This window comes from Eschrichtius robustus, chromosome 5, assembly GCF_028021215.1.
Source record: "Eschrichtius robustus isolate mEscRob2 chromosome 5, mEscRob2.pri, whole genome shotgun sequence".
Lineage (NCBI taxonomy): Eukaryota > Metazoa > Chordata > Mammalia > Artiodactyla > Eschrichtiidae > Eschrichtius > Eschrichtius robustus.
The window spans coordinates 12,466,237-12,478,473 of NC_090828.1; the positions used below are offsets into that span (position 1 = coordinate 12,466,237).

General features: G+C 37.5%; 1 long non-coding RNA gene across 1 annotated transcript in view; it reads left to right on the forward strand.

Annotated features, from left to right (window-relative positions):
* Positions 1-1,088: 1,088 nt before the first annotated feature.
* The window catches only part of LOC137764711 (uncharacterized), a 102,376-nt gene continuing 91,227 nt past the window's right edge, over positions 1,089-12,237 (forward strand). The window contains exon 1 of the long non-coding RNA XR_011074046.1: positions 1,089-1,254. This is a non-coding gene — a long non-coding RNA (uncharacterized lncRNA). The remainder of the gene's footprint in view (positions 1,255-12,237) is intronic.

Here is a 12,237-nt window from a genome sequence, read left to right on the forward strand (position 1 = left end):
GATGGGAAAAATCTTAAGGAGAAAAATTTTATCTTAAGGAAAAATAGAGTGAAATGTGAACTTAGGAACAATTTTAGGCGCAGGGACTCTTTTGTGAACAAATTGATGATGATGATAGAAATAACATTTATTGGAACATGCGTTCCCGAGGATAACCTTAAATGGATTGGCAGGGAGGGCCTCAAAAGGATGATGAATTGGAAGAAATGGGGTCTGAGTAAGAGTTTGGGAAGGAGTGGAATACAAAAGGATTTGCATTTTGGATAGAAGCCAAAAATATCAGGGAGATATTGGCATTGCGAGAGATAATGGCATTGAATGGTCTAAAGATTTGGAATGGAACTCTGATGTAAAATTATTTTTGTGCCAACAGAACACTGGGCCTTAGAAAAGACCTTATTCTATATGTGGTCTGGTCAGCAATTTGCAGCCATTGCTCATTATTACATATAGAACCTTGATAAAATGAAGTGTTTCAACTTGGCAAAGCTCAGAGTTGGGTATAAAGGACAATGTAATTGGAACCAAATCAAGATGTTGCCACCAATCCCTTATGACCCATTGGATCTAATGGGCTTAAATATTTGCCAAATAGCTATTAGTACTCATCCATATTCATGTTCTCTTCATCCTGGTCTCACAACTAGATTATATTTTTCAGTCTTCCCTGTGGCTAGATCCATATCAAACTCATATAAATGAGTTCTACTCAATGGGATTGATGGAAATGGTATAGATCACTTATGCGTCTACCAGACAAAATCCTCCAAAACCCTCTTTCCCTAATGTCTGATGAATGGGGAGGTTTCTGAGGACTTGGGAAATCACAAGATGGGAGGAACTTGGAGTAGAGGCTGCTTCCTCCACTGCTCCCAAATGATCAGCACTGCAAAGGGACATAAAAGTAAATCTATATTGTGTTAAACTAGTGAGAATTGGAGATTATTTATCATAGGAATGGCCTTGCCTATCTGATGCAGTATCTGTGGAAGATATCTTTATTGTATTGAGCTTGTGACAAACGCCACAGAGTTTTGGAGGAAAGACATACTTTCTCAGAAAGTAAATTTCTTTTTATTTTAAGGAGGAGACCCTAGCTTGTTCCTGGGACGTCAAAGAGACTAAACACAGGGTTACGACGCTGTCCAAGCTCTCTCTGTCATCAATTCACCATCATCTGATTGACTGAGCCATGGAGTCAAGGGTTCCCCTGGGCACTTCCTCATCAAAAGGAAGCATGTCCTGATGGCACAGGTGACTAACATCCCTATAATATCTGCTTCTTCTGCAAAATACTATTATGGTCTCAGGAGCAATTTCCTATGACAAAATGAGAAAAAGAGCCTAGTTAAAGATAACTATACATAATATATTGGCACCAGCATTACAACCTGCTGCCTGGGTGGCCCTGAGGGACAGTGTGGGAAAAGAAATCTTCCCGGGGGTAGAATTTCGCACAATACTTACTAAATTTTGAGTTCATAGATAAACCAGCTCCTCTTATAATACATTCTCCGCATTATAAATAGTCTTTAAATATTAATTAGAAAATAACACTTGCATGCTCAAAATCCTGCTGTAGCTTACTATTACTCTTTGCATTATTTTATACCCTTATTATTCCTATTATTTTATTTTATACTCTTAGCTTTGGTCTACCAGGCCTGAAGTAGTGTGTTCCTTGCTTTACACTAGAACTTCAGCTTTGATTACCCTTTCTTTTACTGCTCTAGCCACTGGCCTTATTTTAAGTCCCAAGCATCAAACTCTTGGCCTTGTAGAGACCTTCACCTGTGGTAACTCATAACGTGGCTGGCTCTTTCTCATCTTTCAGATTTTAGCTCACATTTGACCTCCTCTGATGGGCCTTCACTAATCTTCAGCATAAATGAAGCTTCCTCTGTTGCTCTACCCTGTTATTTTCCTTCATAGAAGGTACCAATACATATGTCATTGTTTACGTATTATTTTACTGAAAAGTTTTCTTCTTTATTGTGTTGTAAATCCTGTAAAAGTGAAGACCATGTCTGTTTTGTTCACCATCAGATACAGAACACTTAGCGCAATGCCTGGCTCATAGTTGGTGGTTGAAAACCTTTTGCTGAACAAAGAATGAATAAACAGCTGTCCCTCTTGGAAAGTTGTTAAAGAGAATGTGGGTCCCTAGGCCAAATGCAAGTGTTCGGGTACCAGGAGACTAATTTGATTTATAACCCATGGTAAAGAAAAAGAATAGAAAGCTGGTAGGGCAAAGTCAGCAAACCTGTGAGGATGGTGGAATAAGGAAGGTCTTGTTGGTTATCAGGGTCCAGCCAAAAGAGGAACACAAACTTGCCCAGGATCTCCTGTAGCACTTTAAAGAGAGCCATTATTCTACTCTGATTGGAGCTTACATTTCTTTATTTTCTTTCTCTTTTCTCATTCTTTTCTTTACTTCTTCCACACACACACACACACACATAAACAGAAGAAAACAAAAACGAACCAAATAAAAAAAAAAAACTAATCTTCTAGGATCTGGGGCTGAAATATTGAGAACAATAAAGTTTATTTATAGAGAGTGAAATTTTCAGGAGCCTCCAAATGCATTCATTAAAAAAAACATTGTGTACATTTCTGCTCATTAACAAAATAAAGATTAGTGTCCCTTACGAAACGTTTAAATTTTACTGCCAAATTATCGTAATGATGTTTTTCTAGGCCTAGACATTCTGGAAAATACAGCTTCTAATAAAAAATTCTAAAAGCATCCAGAGAGAAAAATTCCAGATTTCCAACTGAAGTGCATCCCTGAAGCTGATTAAACATTCATATAAAATGAACACACACCCATATATAAAAAGTAGACCATCAAAGGTCATGTTTTTGAAGGTAGAAGATTAAGGAAACAGATATCCTGAGGGCGACTGGCTGTTACTGCTAACTTCAAAATACTCTTTGTTTCAGTTATTTTTTTCAAGATGTCATAAAATCCTGTAGTCATTCCAATCATTTCATGCCTAAAGTTTTCCCCATAGAAATAACCTATTTTTCAAGACAGTGTTACAAAAGGAATGAAGTGAAGGTCTGTTAAACATCTGCAGCAGATCTGTGAGATGAAAGACTTGGTTGCTTTGTGATATGTTTATTCCTTTCTCCTGCTAGCTTGCTGGAGTCCCTTCTGACCAAGCATTTGCTTCACTGAAAAAAAATGGGCTCTCTGAAATATATCTAACCTCAGGAAAGACACAGTCTTTGATTGAGGTTGATTAAACAGTCAAATATGACCCCCAGAAAAAATACCTATCATTTAGACCAATGATGGGTACATTGAATGGTGTAATGAATTGCAAGCAACTGAAATAAACTAATTTAAGTAGTAAAGAAATTTATTACGGAGTAGGTGGCTGGTCATAGAGTCTCCAAGAGGACCACAGGACTGGCCTGGGGGAAGGCAGCCAGGGAGAATATCTCAAATTGTGCCCCAGAATGACACATAAACTATCACCACAGGGTACCGCCAAAGTGGCCAGTACCATCAACGCTATGGCTGAGCACTTGTGTCCCTGTGAACTGGATGCAGTCGCTAATTCTGCTGCCTCCCCGACCTTATTACAATGGATCATATATGCACTTTATTTGCTTGCATCCCCATTTCAAAATTCAAAGTTCAGGGAAGGCACATGTGACTGGAGGAGCCTAGGTCTTGCCCTAGCTTCAGGGGAGGCTGGCATTCTCCAGTTATACACTGGGAGGTAGTCTTTTCCATAAGATAGGCATGGGACTTGTACATAAAAGGATGATTGGTTCACAGATGACCTGAAGGAATAAAAAATGTCTGCTACAGCCAATACTTGTTTGACTTCGTGTAGATTGTGTTATAAAAGAATGTCTAATTTCTTAAGTAGTTAGTAAAATCAAAATGTGTTTGGAGTAAGAAGGTCTGGGTTCAAATCAAGACATGAACATTTAAGCTCATCAAGCCTTAGTATTCTCTTCTGTGTGTGTGTGTGTGTGTGTGTGTGTGTGTGTGTATCTGTGTGCATACATACACTTAGATGGAATAATATTTTGCCTTTTTTTTCTGCCTCACATTATTATTGGGGGAGTCCAATGAGATGTGTGTGAAAAGAATTTGAAAATATGAAGGGATTTAGAATCATATAAAACCAGATTCAAATCTAGGCTCTACCTCTTATTAGATGTCTGATCTTAGGCATGTTATTTAAATTATCCAAACTTCAGTTTCCTAATATGTTAAATGGGGATAAAAATTGCTACTTTTCAGAGTTCTTAAGAAGCTTAAACGGGATAATGTAATTAGAACTCAGAACACACATGACACATAAAAAGCACTCAGCAAAGGATCGTATTTACGTACACAGGTACACACACGGACACAAATACAAAAATGTATGTCCTTTACCCAACTAAATCTATTATCTAGTTGACTTGGAAAATATATATTGTTTATATACTTTTGAATATTTTCTTGTTGCTGCAAATTAATACGTCTTAGTAAACATTTAACATGCTTTAACTTAACTTGTATATATCTATCTCATGCTAATTATGTAACTTCATTTTACACAGAGTGCTCATTAAAAAATCCCTAAATTCTCTTTCAGTCTCTCCTCCCATCGCTCACCTAAATATACTCTGTGTTCTCCATGTATGGCAAACATTGTATGGTAACATCATGTGTTTACCTGCTCACTTAAATATTTATGTATTATACCAGGTAGCACGCTAGTCAATGAATACTGAGTGGTGAGTTAAAAGGCCATCATATACTGAAGGAGACAAGAGATAAACAAGCAAACAGGCACTGTAAACATAAACCAGATCATGCCACACTGCTGAGAAGCTGCCAATGGTTTCCCATGTAATTGGACATAAAAGCTAAAGACCTTCTGAAGACCTATGAGCCCCTACAAAGTCCACTCCTGACCTCTTTACTCACAGAACTAATTTTTACTAGTCTCCCCAACTTGTATTTTGTCCCAGCCATGCTGGCATCCTTGGGTTCTTTGAACACAAAAGCTGTGCCCCACTTTAGGACTTTTATACTGGCTGTTCCTTCTGCCTATACTATGCTTCCCTAGTTATTATAGCTAATCCTTCAAGTCCTGCTTAAATATCACCTTCCTAAGGTTACCTGAACTGCCCTACTTAAATGCAACTCTCCCATTTCTCTACCTTGCTACTCCTGACCCTCTTTAACTTGCTTTGTTTTTTTCCATTGCACTTATAAACTTCTATAATACTGTATAATTTACTTATTATCTGTTTCCCCTTACTGTTGGTGTTGCATGTGGGCAGGGAACTTTGCTTGGCTTCACTGTTGTATCCCATGTGATTATCACATGCCCTGGAACACAGTAGACATTTAATAAAAACCTTTTGAATAAGAGAACAAAGAAAAGAAGTAATTTTACTCTACAGAATTGGGGAAGACATAAGCAAGATACTAAGATAAAGACTAACAGTCTAGGAGAGGCTTATTCCAGATAGGAAGGCCAGAAGAGGCATCATTAAAGCTAATTTTAAGCTGCATTGTGAACATCAACTGAAGGATGTGAAGGGAAAATGTTGCAGGTGGAGGCCAGACATTCATTTATTCAACACATATTTTTTGAGTTCTTAATTGGTTCCCAGCACTGCTCTAGGTGCTAAGAATTCAGTGATGAACAGAACAGATAGAATCATTGATCTTATGAAGCTGATATTCTGGTAGTGGAGGCAGAAAATAAACAAGGTAAGGAAAATATATAGCATCTTACAAAATGATAAGTGTTAGGGAGAAAAAGAAAGCAGAGGAGGAGGGCAGAAAGTGTCAGTGGCACACGGTGAAGATGAAATTGAAGGAGAGGATAATACTAGAGATGAGTGGCTATCAGATAACTGTGGAGGTGAGGGAAGAGAAATGGAAGGAGTTAATTCTTTATACTTGTTTCTTGGCCAAATTATGTGCTGAGGATAAGGAATATGGCAGTGGGGTTGAACTGTGGGATTGAAGGAGAGGTAACCCACTGTAGGGAATGGAAATACTGCTGTCAATAAAATCAATTAAAATGTCTGTTTCTGCCCTGATCTAGCAATGTGCTTTCCATTTGCATATTATTTTTGGTCATACTTCACTCAGCCATTGTCTGTTGTAGCCATTAAGTGGAAAATATTACTAGAATCCTATCGAAGTTTGACGGTTAAGTTTATGGATTTTGTGAACTGATACCTAACTTTAATTTCTTTTTATTCATGGAAAAAAATCACATAACTTGAAAACCAGATGCTAAATTGCTAAAGAACCCAGAAGACTATGTACTTGCATAATCGAAGAACTCAAGCAGAATAGAGTTACAGAATAGAGTCCCAAGTTATGTTCTTAAATAAATTTAAGGGAGTTAGCAGAGCATTTCAAGATTTTTGTTCCATTTCCCTTTACTTAGGAAAAATGAATATATTCATAAGCCACTAAGGTGATTCAGAAAAACAAATTAAAAATGTATTTTTCAGTTTAAAGATTAGAAGTTAAATTGTCAATAAAAGGAGCCAACCTTTGAATAATGATACTTGTTTGATATAATATGAAAGATTCATCACTTGATACTCTTGATGAAATGAAAGGCGGACTACTTTCCCTAAACAGTTGGAGTTGTGGAGTGCTGTAAAACTAATCAGATACCATTTTCTCTTAGAAACAGAGTCAGATTTTTACAATTTAGAATCATGCTGGAAATTTTCACAGAAATGACTTGAGGGAAAAAGAAACATCTGGAACCTTTGTAGCATATGTCTGGAGAGCAGGGAGGGACTGAGAGATCTGTCAGTGGAGTAAATGACTGCCTGCCTGGGAGATCCTGTCCCCAAGTATTTCCCCACAGGCCTGTCTCTATTGTGAAATTCCACCATTAGCAATTCATTTCTGTGTTTAAGCTTTGTGCTTCTGTAGGGTCCAGAACTCATTCTATCTCCCTCTCTTCCCTTCCCAATCAAATATCAGTGTTCTTCAGGGTTAATACTGTGATCTTCTCTTCTGTGTATTTTCTTTCACTGCTTTCATTTTGGGCCACCTGTGCGTCGATGATTCTCCAAACCTGATTTACTGCTTTAGACTTACAACCAAGTCTATTGGATATAATAATAATGATGATGATGATAATAATAATAATAATGTTAATGATAATAAGAAGTGTCACTTATGAATGACTTTACAGACAGCATATATCAGGAACTAGAATAAGAACTTTAAAATAGGATTCCATTTGATCTATAACTCTGTGAAGTTTACAGAGGAGGAGACCAAAGCACATTAAATCTAGATAATTTGTCCAGGATCTCATGGCTTACAAGGGGAACAGCTGTGATCTAAACCCAGATCTTTCTGATTCCAACGTGCTTGCTTTAATCACCACCTTATACTAACATCCCACTCAGATGCACCACTGGAACTTCAAAATCAACATAGCTAAACAAATCTCATTTTATTCCTCCCCCACCTCCTCCTTCTCCCATGTTCCGGATCCTAATTAATGGTCCCATCGTCTACTCGAGTACTAGTCAGAACCTAGGAACAGGGCCAGCTTCACAGATGTGTGACCTGTGTGGAGTGAATGCCACTCCAGAAGTGCCCCATGCTTTGCCTAACGCTCAGCTGTTGCTGTCTTGAAATTCCTAATAATTTTTGAACAATTTCACTTTGCACTGGGCTCCATAAATTACATAGCTAGTCTTGCCTGGGGGGTGGGGGTCATCTTTGACTCTTTCTTTCCTTTCACACATTTCTCTCACTCTTTCCTTCATCTTTAATTCGTCAGTAAATCCTGCTGATTCTCCCTCTTAAATCCCACTTGAACCTCTCCCCTCTTCTTCATATCAACTTTCCCTGCCTTAATTTAGGTCCTCATCATGCTTTTCCTGGATTACTGTCAAGTCTCCTGTCTCCCTGTCTCCTGTCTCAACTTCCTATGATTGGTCCTGAACATTTTTTGGAGGGATCTCTTAAAAACATATTTGTTAATACTACTCCTCTGCTTGCAACCCTTCAGTGACTTCCTACTTCCTGTTGGAATAAAGTGCAAACTTCTTATTATGGCATGTAGGGCTCTCGAAACTCTTGCCCTTTATCTGTTTCCTTAGCAGCACCTCTTACTGCCTTTCTGCTCACTCCTTGTTTTGCAGCCAAATTGGGGAAAAAAGGCAACTGACAGCCCCATTCCCTGCACCAACCAGCACTCGTAATACACCTTTATTATTAAAGCAAACACCCATATGAGCCTAAGCCATAAAAATGGCTGTTTCTGTAGTTCAGTAATGGTTGTACATCTGCACTTTTCTGTGGTTCGACTTATATTTTATTGAGATTTCTTGACACTTTTACTTGATTGTGAGTTAAGGGCAGGAACTATTTTGTATTCAACTTCATGCTTCTGTCCTTGAGGATAATTTCTGGCATAAAATAGGTGAATGAACTTCGTGGGAGGAACAACAAAACAGAGCAAACTGTGAGAACATGATAAACTTGAATTGGAAATGTTCACTTTTAATTATAAAATCCTTTCCTCCTTATGTTTATAGGCTCTTGTTGGTTTTAAGTAAAGTAGAATCTCTGACTCAAAGGGAACTAAAGTATTTCAATATGAGCTCAATCGATCTGGACTGTTTCTTATACAGTCATTGTCAGAACTTAGTTCATAAGACCAGTTACTAGAGCTTAAAATTTCATTAAAGAAAAATTGTGAGACAGAGGCTTTTGGAGATTTGAAGTGACTAATCTAGGCTGATACACCCATAGGTTTAGAAGAAAAGCATTGGTGTCTGACACAGGCACCCAGAACCTGTGGGCAATAAGGACCCTGGGGCTGGCTAAGGAGTACAAGGAACAGCTTAATAGGCTGTCAGGGCAATTCAGGTGCCACTTTCCAAGAAATGTCTTTGAAATCTATTAATTTTCTGTGGATCACCATGTATCCCCCTAGAGTGATTCCTGGTGTGTTCTGCTTCTGGCTCTAGATTTATCCTTATTACCCGCTTCAAGTTCTATTCATTTTATCACCTTTGAGGAAATTGGAGCCCAGAAGTTTCTCAGTCTGAATGCCCTTGTGGGAAGCCCTCCTTAATATCAGACCTCTGAGACTTCTGGCTTTTGAGCTGGCCTCTCACCACTCTGGTTTGGCCTTGCCCAGGAGGGTGCCTAAATAAGGGAGATGCTGCCGACTTGTCTAGGAAGAAGGAAAATATACTAAATGAGAATTTTTAATTCTCCTGCCTAATGGAATTTCAATTTTTATTCCTTTTAACCACTGATTATCTTCATCATACACAGAAGTTGTGCCCACTGAGGGGCTCTACATTGTGAAGTATGAAAAATAAAAGATCTGGTACATTACTTTGTAATCTCTCTGAGATGTCAAATTCAGCCCTCCAACATCTCAATCAGAGAATGATTAGAGGCAAGTTAATATCTGTATAGGAATTTAGGTTTATCTCAGTTACCTTTGGGTGTGATTCCTTTGGGTGGGAGTATCAGGAAGACACACGGAGGAGTTGAGCCTCCAGATGAGTCTGCTGGGAGCAGGACAAACAGCTTCTGTGGGATCACTGTCACCTTAACTAGCAGGCTTTGATGAGAGGATGAAAGCTCACAAGAAGGAGAGGAAAAAGGGGAGTCCAGGGAATCATTTTATATAAGGGAGAATAGAAATATAAAATTAGAAATAAAGAAAGTAGAAATCTAATATAAATATGAAGCATAAACATAAAAAATAAATATAAAAATCTTTTTTTTAATAAGGGGAAAGTAAGGCTCGTTGAGAAATTGAATCCAGGAAAGTTAAACAGTGAGAGTCAAGGTTTCTAAACTAAAGCCTGGAAGAATGGTAGTCTTGCTGGAATTATTTGGAAATGGTAATTGATTGTATTCTATTTGGGGAATGGAGGGAATCAGAGAAGGCAGAGAGGATGCTAACATCTAACTTTGAAGAGTTAGTATCCAACAGAGAGCAGTGTTTCCCAGCATGCGACCTGAGAAACACAAATCTTGCCAGGATGTTCATAGATGCTAGAAAGAAAAAGAGAGAGAGAGGGGAAGGAAGGAAGGAAAAGAAAGAGAAAGAACGAAATAAAGAAAGAAAGAAAGGAAGAAAGGAAGAAAGAAAGGAAGGGAGAAAAGGAAGAAAAAAATGAAAAGGAAGATCAATTGGTTATAATTAGTTAATTAATTACAAATAAATAGTTGAGAAAGAAAGTGCTCTATGGTTAAACATGCTTGAAAAATATCAGGTCAAACCAAGTGAACCCAGTTTTTTTTTCTATTGTAGGACTTATTGGATCCTCTCTTATAAGAATGTTCAATGTTCGGCAATTCTACATCTGTGACTCTACTTCTGTTTTGTAAATAAGTTCATTTGTATTAATTTTGTTTTAAATTCCACATATAAGTGATATCATATGATATTTGTGTTTCTGTGTCTGACTTACTTCTCTTAGTATGACAATCTCTAGGTCCATCCATGTTGCTGCAAATGGCATTAATTTGTTCTTTTTTATGGCTGAGTAGTATTCCATTGTATATATGTACCACATCTTCTTTATCCATTCATCTGTTGATGGACATTTAGTTTGTTTCCATGTCTTGGCTATTGTAAATAGTGCTGCAATGAACATTGGGGTGCATGTATCTCTTCAAATTATGATTTTCTCCTGGTAGGTTAATTTTTTTCCTTCTCTTGACTTCACTCCAAGATTTGTTTTGAAGGGTAGATGATGCTGAAGTCTCAGTGTATGTCTTCTAGGACAGCATTGAAAATACCTTTTAAAACATTTATCTGTGTGCCTGATCCAATTTGTTCATAGGTGCAACTTTCTCCATATGAGTCATAAAACATATTGTACCTATCATTGTGCAAACATACACACACACACATGCACATGCTCCTAGCTCATGTAGAGAAGGCATGATTCCACCGAAATGAAATGGATTTAACAAATCACATAAGATTTTTATTAGGTTGTATCCCCTTATCGTTGCTAAAAATTTTGATATAATTATTAATGTTATTCAAAATCAATTTAAGTATCTAAAAAGTATTTAAATACATGTTTAGATGTTAGTGGGATAAAGCATTATAAAAATCTGGAATTCTCTTTCCACTTCTGTTCTCCGCAAATATTCCTTTTTGTTTTCTACTCTATGGTTGATGGAACCTGGCATTCCAAAGATCATTTCACTTAATTTAGCAAATTTATTGCATACTGGGTGTGTGCAAGGAAGTGAACTAAGATTCTCAGGAAATAGGAATGACTAGTACATTTTCCCCTCATTAACATACACATAGATGAGTGGTCAGCAAGTGGGGGGGCTGTATGTATGTGCGTCAACTACACAGCCTGTCCTGGCTGTCATGATGGGGATTCTGTGGACAAAGGAGAGAGCGTAGGGGAGGGTCCCTCTAACTAGGTGGTGGGGTGGTTGTGAAGGACTCATTCAATGAGCCAGTTCAATCTCGAATTTGGAAAAAGAGACTCAGAGAAGCCAAGGAGATTTCTTGTAAATTTCTTCAGTAGGAAGTACAAATATAATGAAGAGTCCAGATTCTAGCCTGTTTTTGAGATAAGGTTCTTTCATGTGATGTCTATTTCCCTTGAGCAAATATTTAACATTACTGAACATCAGTTTCCTCTCCCATGAAATGGAAAAAAATAATATCTTTGAATTTGAGAATTAAAAAATCATAGTTACCATTAGTTGAGCTATTTCTATGTGTCAAGTACTGTTCTTAGCACTTTAACTAGGTTAATTCATTTAATGCTCCATATATATATTTTTATTTGATTATTAGGTATTATTTCTTGTGTGCCAAACTGAGACTGAGAGAGGTTAAATAATTTACTAAACTCACACAGCTAGAAGGAGGTGGAGCTAAGATTCAAATCTTGAGCATGATGCATATTGTCTTAATAGTTTCCAAAAACATCAGTAGATCTCAATAAATGGTGACCTTGGTTATTATTACTGGCTTCCTCTCTCTGTGTGCTAAGATATCCTCCCTCGCTCCCAGATACAATTCCTTAAGACTCTACTTTGATCATTTTATTCTGAAGTTTTTTTCTTTTGACTTCTGTTAATTAAATCCAAACTCCTTAGCATGGTATTAGATATTTTCCATAATTTGGATTCTTTCTTACTTCCAAATATTATCTATCACTATTTCCCTAAACATCTCTTCAGATGAATGGGCTTATATATGAGGTCATCTA